We start from the raw sequence: 8,242 nt of genomic DNA on the forward strand, positions 1-8,242 counted from the left end.
AGGCATTAATCATCGAAATTTACAAAAATACAGGTGTTTGACAAAATAAAAAAAATATAGAGACAAAAAAACTACATTTATCTCAATTTTCAAATATGTTATTTAAATTTATTTTTACGGATTAAAACTATAGAAATTTTAAATATCTAGAAGCGCTGATATCTAAATCTAGGTACTATAAAAATAAATAGATCGAAAAGATAATATCAAATAAGATAATTCAAAATATCATAAAGAGTAATACACTATTATAATATTCAAATGCATTTTCAATGTTTATAAATATAGAACTAATATAAATAATAGAAATAGACCTAATAAGCGAAATAAAAAGAATGATATTTTTATCAAACAATAATTTATTATATGAATATGAATCTAGATTTTATATTAATTTACCTTTCTCTATTTTTATTCCTTTTATAATATAAACATATCTATAATCTCTTTTACCTAATCTATCTACAATCTATCTATTACATACACTTATTTTTATTATACCTCATATCATTCTGTTATTTAATTTTACTCCCTTCAAATTTAATTAATTCATATTAATTAATTACCTTTCTTATAATCACATTAAATACGTATATCAAGTAAATAATAACAAAAACATTTATAATATCAATGCATCATATCTATATACTCTTACACATCTCTTTTTATTCTGTCTAACTAGATTATATCTTGCTTAGTTCAATCAACATACCTCACACTCACACATATTTCATATTCTAATCTACAAACAACAATTTTTTCTCATTCAAGTTTCAATAAATCACCTACAATATTAAACAATGTCATTCTTACTATCCACTCTCTACTCTTATCCGTCCACATGCACACACTCTCTATCATAACTATCCACCTCTACTCAATCTCTATCGTAATTATCTAACACAACCAATCTATAACACCATTCTCTCTTACCACTCTATACATTCCTCTATCCTCACACTATCTTTCATTATCCAATTCTATCATCACATCTTTCTATCATACCTTATCTTCTCTTGTTCACTATCAAATTTTAACTGTTCTCCCTCTATCCAACCTACTTCACTTAGCTTCTATAACCCTATTCATATCTTCAGCCTCTATCATAATTTCTATACACCCCAAAATCTCTATCACCCCATTCAAACATAACTCTACATCATACAACTCACAGGCTCACAACTCTATCATACTACTCATACACAATATCATCATCATACTATTTACCTACTCACAATTATATCACATTATCCACATACTTCACACAAACTCACATCAACAATATTATTCAAACACTCAAAATATCATAACCAACATATATATACACATTCCCTATACTCCACACATACCACTCATTCACTGTTATTTGCTTCTTCTATTCACACTATCCATTATCCGCTATTCCCCCCTATTCATCCACATCCACATCCACACTCTTTATTATATCTATCCCTACTCAATCTCTATTATAACTATCCACTTGTATTCAACCCAAATCATACATATTTCACTATCAACTTCTAATTCTTCTCCTTCTAGTTTATAAACACTCTCAAATCCTACTATATTTACATATTCAACCTCTATTATATTTTCCATATAGATACTTACACTCTATTGCATTATCCACACATAATATCATCATCACACTATCTACATCTATCTGTCCTTTTTAATTCTTAGTTCATACCTTAATTCATTATTTTTACTCTTCACATTACTAATATTCCCATTCTTTTTCGGCTTCTATCTTCATACTCTACTAATGCTATTCACATGCTATTCACTATTCACTATTATCTTATATTCATACTATCCACTATTCATCTCTATTCGTTCATATCACACACACTCTAAATATTCCATATATACGTTCTTATGTCTCACTCTTTTTACTTCATCTAAATCGTATATTGCTTGTTTCAATAACGGCCGTCCTATGATCACATATTTCACGTCCTGATCTATAAATAACAACTCTTTCTCAATTTTCAACAAATCTCATGCGATATTAATAGTATCACATAACCGACAAAACTTTCTTAATCAGGTAATAAACAACCTAATTTATACAATATTATTAACACTAAAATCTTATCATACACTCCCCACCTTATAACTTTTACTATTAATTCTACCTATAAAACGTATCAATACATCAACATATAATAAATATTTACACATTAAACATATCTCAAAACGTTGATTGTAATTATATGTATTTTAACATCATCTATATCAATAGTCTTCCACCACACATATTTCACGATGTCTCGCACAATATGTTAAACTATCTTTTATATCTCAACTTCATTTCACATCTTGTATTATTAAGTATTATTAACTAACTTATCTTTATTTATCACATATATATTAAACTAATAATAACCAAAATAACCCTTATACTAAAAATCAATATTTTTGTTCAAATTATTCATATTCTATTCTTGATATCTAGATAGTTTATTTACTATTTTGCATACAAATATATCATAATTATAAGTTCTAATTTCGCATCATCTCTATCCCACTCCTACACACCAACATTATAACAATCATCTTCAATCCATATGTATAGAACATTGAACCAGCTGATGATTTAGATATAGGATTATTGCTGTATTCACAGCGTGTAACATTATTGCAAAATTTACTCACAGGTCTAATCAAACAATTATTCTTGTTAGCAAACTGAGGTAACATTGCATCATCACAATTCGCATTTAGATTGTGTTTTGTTGAGCTAATGTTTATATTAACCAATTTTGTCAGACCATTCAGGTCAGGAATGTTACCTTCAAACTTGTTCTCGCTCATTTCTAAAACTTTCAGATTAATTAAATTACCGATTTCATTTGGTATAATCCCGCTCAATTCATTAAAACTCAGGTTTAGACTAGTTAACATGGTCAGGTCGCCAATCTTAGACGATAAACTGCCATTAATATTATTTTTCATAAGATCCAAGTATTGCAATTTAGTCAATGAATATAGACCATCAGGTATCGACCCAGACAGATTTGATACACTTAAATCAAGATTTAATAATTCATTCAAATATTTAATCCTATCATCTAAACTACCACTGAACCTGTTCCCTTTTAAACTCAGATATTTCAATTTCGTCAGTTTATAGATTTAATTCGAAATTTCACCTTTCAGATTCGCATATGCTACAGTTAAATTTTCCAGTGTATCTTTAATCAATGCAATGCTTTGAGGAAAAGCAGACAGATCAGCATTAATTAGTTCGACACAAATGATCTGGTTGTCACTATTGCAGTGTATTTTTGAGTCTTTACAATAATTTGTGTCAATCATTTCATCTTGGTTGACGAACAGACAGTTCAGTTCTTTCACAAAAAATAACTCACTCTGTGAGACAGAAAACGTTGCTGAAACCTCAGCTATTACAATCACCACTATCAGGGATTTATTGATCACCTTCATATCTTAGCACTAGGCAGCTTTTTAATATCCAGTTTGTTTCCAACTATTTTTCTATTTACTGATACACATTTACATAATTAGGCATTGATTACAAAGCTTCAATGTTGACGACATATAACCATATTTATTACCATTCAGTCTTTTAACCGTATTTGTATTATCATTCGGTCTTTCAACCATATTTGTATTGTTATTCAGTCTTTTAGCCACATTTATCAATATCTTGCTCTTCTATATCGTATACGAATCTACAATCTTCAAAAACTTCACCAAATGATTGGCCCATTATTGCACTCTATACTGTCTGTCTTAGTCTGTTATTAATATAGCGATTTATATTCTTTCATTATCAGCCCATAATTTATGCTCTCTATAGCCCCTCCACTTCATTTACCACTAAAACCACACCGTCTAAATGTTAATAATAATGATTCTTTACATCAGATTCTAAAAAAATAATTGACTGAGCTGAAACGAATACAACTGTCATTACATGGACTTGCGTTGCTGTACCTCTGCCTGCTCTAGCCTTTTTGTTTTGGTCTATTAATGTTTATTACTATAACGTTTTTCTTATCTCTATCAATAACTATTTTGATTTTGTCATTCCTCTCGTTTTTTTTATCCATTCTTGTTCAATCTTCTACGTCTTTGTGTATTACACTATTTTTTAGATATAGTAGTTTATTGGTATGATTGTTTATATCACCACTGTATAGCCTGTTGTGCAATTATTTATAACGCTGTTATTGTATATCTATACTGATTTATTTATATTATACAATTTTATATACATATGCACAGTTTATAGATTTTACAATTAGATGTTCAATTTGTTATCTGGTATGATATGATTGACATGAATTTTATTATATACACTTATTTAGACTTTTTATGTTAATCATATATGTTTTCCTCAGCATACAATCCATATATTATATGATCGTTATATATCACACTGCTTTATACTTTTATATTTGCTATTTTATAATATTTTAGCTTATGTACGATACCATGTGTATTGCAATGGCTGATTATTGTTTGTATATTTATATTGTCTGCATATATTCAGACACTTATCATCATCGGTTATTGAATATGAGTGTTGCATTGTTTATATTGTATGTTGATCATATTTATTTCTAATTAATATAGATGATCTTAATATAATGATGTACATCTATTTATATAAATTTATAAATCAAATCATATTTTATATGGACATGCTATTTATACAATTCGTACATATATGTATTTTTTGTTAGAATACTATCAGACATATAATATAAACATTTTCTGATTATAGTAAATATTTATTATAAACAACATATTCTAGTAAGTGTATCTGTGACCCGAATCAAGAACAAGGTAGCAATAACTCGGACCAACATAGGTTGGATTCAATTATACAGAACATGTTCAGGTGAATGTATAGTTATATCATACGTGAATACAGAAGAACGCTAGACCCATATATATCATTCAGCAAGTAGAAATCGATAAAAAATAGTCATACAAATATATTATAATTAATTGTCAATAGTATCAATATTATATGAATACGCTATGTCTATGACTATTTATCACATAATGCTATTTTACTATTCTATACAAATCGGCTACATATGTACAAATACACGCGTTATTAAACATATTACTATACATTTATAATATATATAGTTTAAGTATGATTTTTTAAGTTTATTCTTCTCTACCATAACATTATTATGTATATTTTATTGGTCTAGAATTATTCATAGTCGTTTAAACTTGATAACAGATATTCTTTTCTATATATCTATTTGTATGTCCGTATCTACCATTATGTGTGCTTTTATATTTATTATGGTACTTTTTTCTATACTTATATATCATCTAGTATTTAGCAGCCTATCTATACAATCCATATTACACTTTCCTCTATATCTACACATACACTTACATTTCTTTAGATTTATTACATATTCTCCTCTACATATTCATTTATCATAACTTCTGAGATTCGATAACTTCATCACCCATCCAATTTTCGTATTAAGATGTCATTGTCAATCCAAACTTCACAGATTCATTTTTTATGTGATCTCTACACAAATTTATCATACAACCTTCACGCATTTTCAATATATTTCAGTCCATTTTATTTCCTTACTTCGACGTAAATTCGTGGTCTTATTTATACTGTCTCGATCACTACTTCCATTGTATACGTGCTTATATTTACGACAAATCCTTATTTACTGCAATTCTAATACAAATATAGAAATTTGCAACTTTAACAAAAGTTATCTATATCTTCCATTCAATTACTCTATTAAATTTATGTTCATAATACAGTACTCTGTTTAGTTATCATATTTAATTATAATTAAACTATCAATTACTTGATTAATCCTTTTACTTCTATTGTTCTATATCCTTCAACTGCTATTGTGCTATTAGTTATTAAGTTGCTTCTGTTTATCTATCTTGTTCATCCAATGTGTTGGTACTGTTGTATCAGCAACATTATTGCTTCTAGACGCAATAAATATCTGATATTTACACGTATTATATAATATATTTGTTAAATACTAGTTTTTTAATTTTGAGTTTATTGAGTAAAGTGGTATAACGGTACAATACAGTCAGATATAGGTAATATAACATCATGCATAACTAGAATAGAAATATGAAATATTATTAATTCAGATTATATAACATATAGGAATAATTTAGTTATGGATATATGTACCTGTAATCCTTTGTGTTTATGTTTTATTATATCTTCATATATACACAATCTATAATAATTTTAATCTTTTCACTATTATTATATATCCTTCTATTTCTATATTAATATATTTTTGTAGCCACAATATTTATATACCACACAATCTATAACATAATTTAATACCATACATCTATTCTACCTTATATCATAAACTCTATATTTCAGTCTCTATTTTTCTAGCCAATTGTCATCGCGTACAAAATCATCAAACTATAGCTTCTATACGAACATATTACTGTATCATATTACCCACATATACTTCTAGTATATCACAATACTTACATATGGCTACCCTATTATATTATACCCACACACTCACACAGTCTATTCACCGATCTATCCTATTTCTCAATCACCTAATTTTTACATGATCTTCTTATTCTTCTACATATACACTATCTCTCACAAGATCATTTTCACTCTGTATCAAACCATCCTACTCTCCAATCCTGTTCGGTTTAACGTGTCTCTCAGGATACCTTAGCCACCTTCATTGTAATCACAACAAATGTACACAACAAATAATAATAACAATGCCCATAACATCAATATATCATATCCACATATCTATGTCTCGCTCTTTTTGCTCTAACAAACTAAATTAGAACTGTCTGATTTCAACCAGCGCCCAGATCACACTCACAAGTTTGATGCTCTAGTTTAAAAATAACTCTTCATAATGAAAGTCTAAACAACTCATCCAGAACATTAAATAAAGCTAGGTAATCAACTAAAAAATATTAATCGAATAGTAAACAAGTTAGAGGACATAAAGCTATTAACAATATTAATATTGACTAAAATGTGATCAAAATTACCTGATACTAGAGCTTCTGGGATTAACTCAACACAACTAGAAAAAATATCAATAGATCAATCTATAATAAATAATTAGATAATAAACATATCTCAAAAAATTGAGACCAAAATGATTGAGTTCACTTTAACACTATGCATACCAATAACATTAGACCAGACATACTTCACAGTATCTTACAAAATATTTTATCTCTTACTATTTCGATTCCACTCTAAACTTTCTCTTTTACAGAATTCCTCTTTCTCACCTCTACCTATCCTTTTCTATACATTGAATTATACAAAAACCAAAATAACTCCTATACTAAATAAAATTTTAGTTCAAATTATCATCAATTTATTCTTATAGCTTTTACATAAATTATCTGCTGTTTTACATATACGCCATATCATAATTAAAATTCTAACTTAACATCACGTCTAGTCCAACCGTGTCCAAAACAAAAACCATGTTAACAATAACCTTGAATCCAGATGTGTAGAATATTGAACCGAACGATGGTTCAATTACAACAGGAGCCACAGCTTCAAATATAATAGGCCTAGTGCTATGCTCACAGCGTATAGTATTATTGCACAATCTAGTCACAGACCTAACCAAGCATTTTTATTTAGTAATATATTAATATGTGGAAGCAATAGTGCATCACCACACTTTACAAAGTATGTTTCGTTGAGCCAATGTTCATATACACCAAATTTGTTAGATGACAAATTAGGAATGTCACTCTCAAATTCATTCCCTTGCATTTCTAAATCTCTGAACTTAGTTAAATTGATAATTTCATTCTGTATAACGCCGCTCAATTCATTGAAATACAAATTTAGATTAATTAGATTGGTCAGATTACCGCCTTAGACGACAAATTATCACTCATACTGTTGTTAATAAGATTTAGGTATCCCAATTCAGTCAGTAAATACAGAGTATCAGGTATCGAACCAGATAGACCTGAATTACTTAAGGCAATAATATTTCAGGAAAGCTGATGGCAAGTAATTTTATTCTCCACCTAGGTATTTGTTCCTCAGCTTCAGAAGGCAATAGATTGGTCGAAATTGTTTTAGAATTGCAGCAGTTGCAACTGTTACGGATCGAATATCTGAAGCACGAACCTTTCGGGAGTAAAATCAGCGGTATTGTCTCAACATTCTATTCAGGCCTTTCTGATGAGCGAAGTGATGGCTTTTTTGTAGGTC

At 28.5% G+C, this 8,242-nt stretch overlaps 1 long non-coding RNA gene across 1 annotated transcript; it reads right to left on the reverse strand.

Annotated features, from left to right (window-relative positions):
• Positions 1 to 7,690: 7,690 nt before the first annotated feature.
• On the reverse strand, positions 7,691 to 8,242 carry LOC126322608 (uncharacterized). Its single transcript, XR_007559089.1, has 3 exons — positions 8,159 to 8,242; positions 7,923 to 8,074; positions 7,691 to 7,831 (listed from the first exon to the last, which is right to left on the reverse strand). It is a non-coding gene; the product is annotated as an uncharacterized LOC126322608 (long non-coding RNA).

Source organism: Schistocerca gregaria, unplaced genomic scaffold (genome assembly GCF_023897955.1).
Source record: "Schistocerca gregaria isolate iqSchGreg1 unplaced genomic scaffold, iqSchGreg1.2 ptg000818l, whole genome shotgun sequence".
NCBI lineage: Eukaryota > Metazoa > Arthropoda > Insecta > Orthoptera > Acrididae > Schistocerca > Schistocerca gregaria.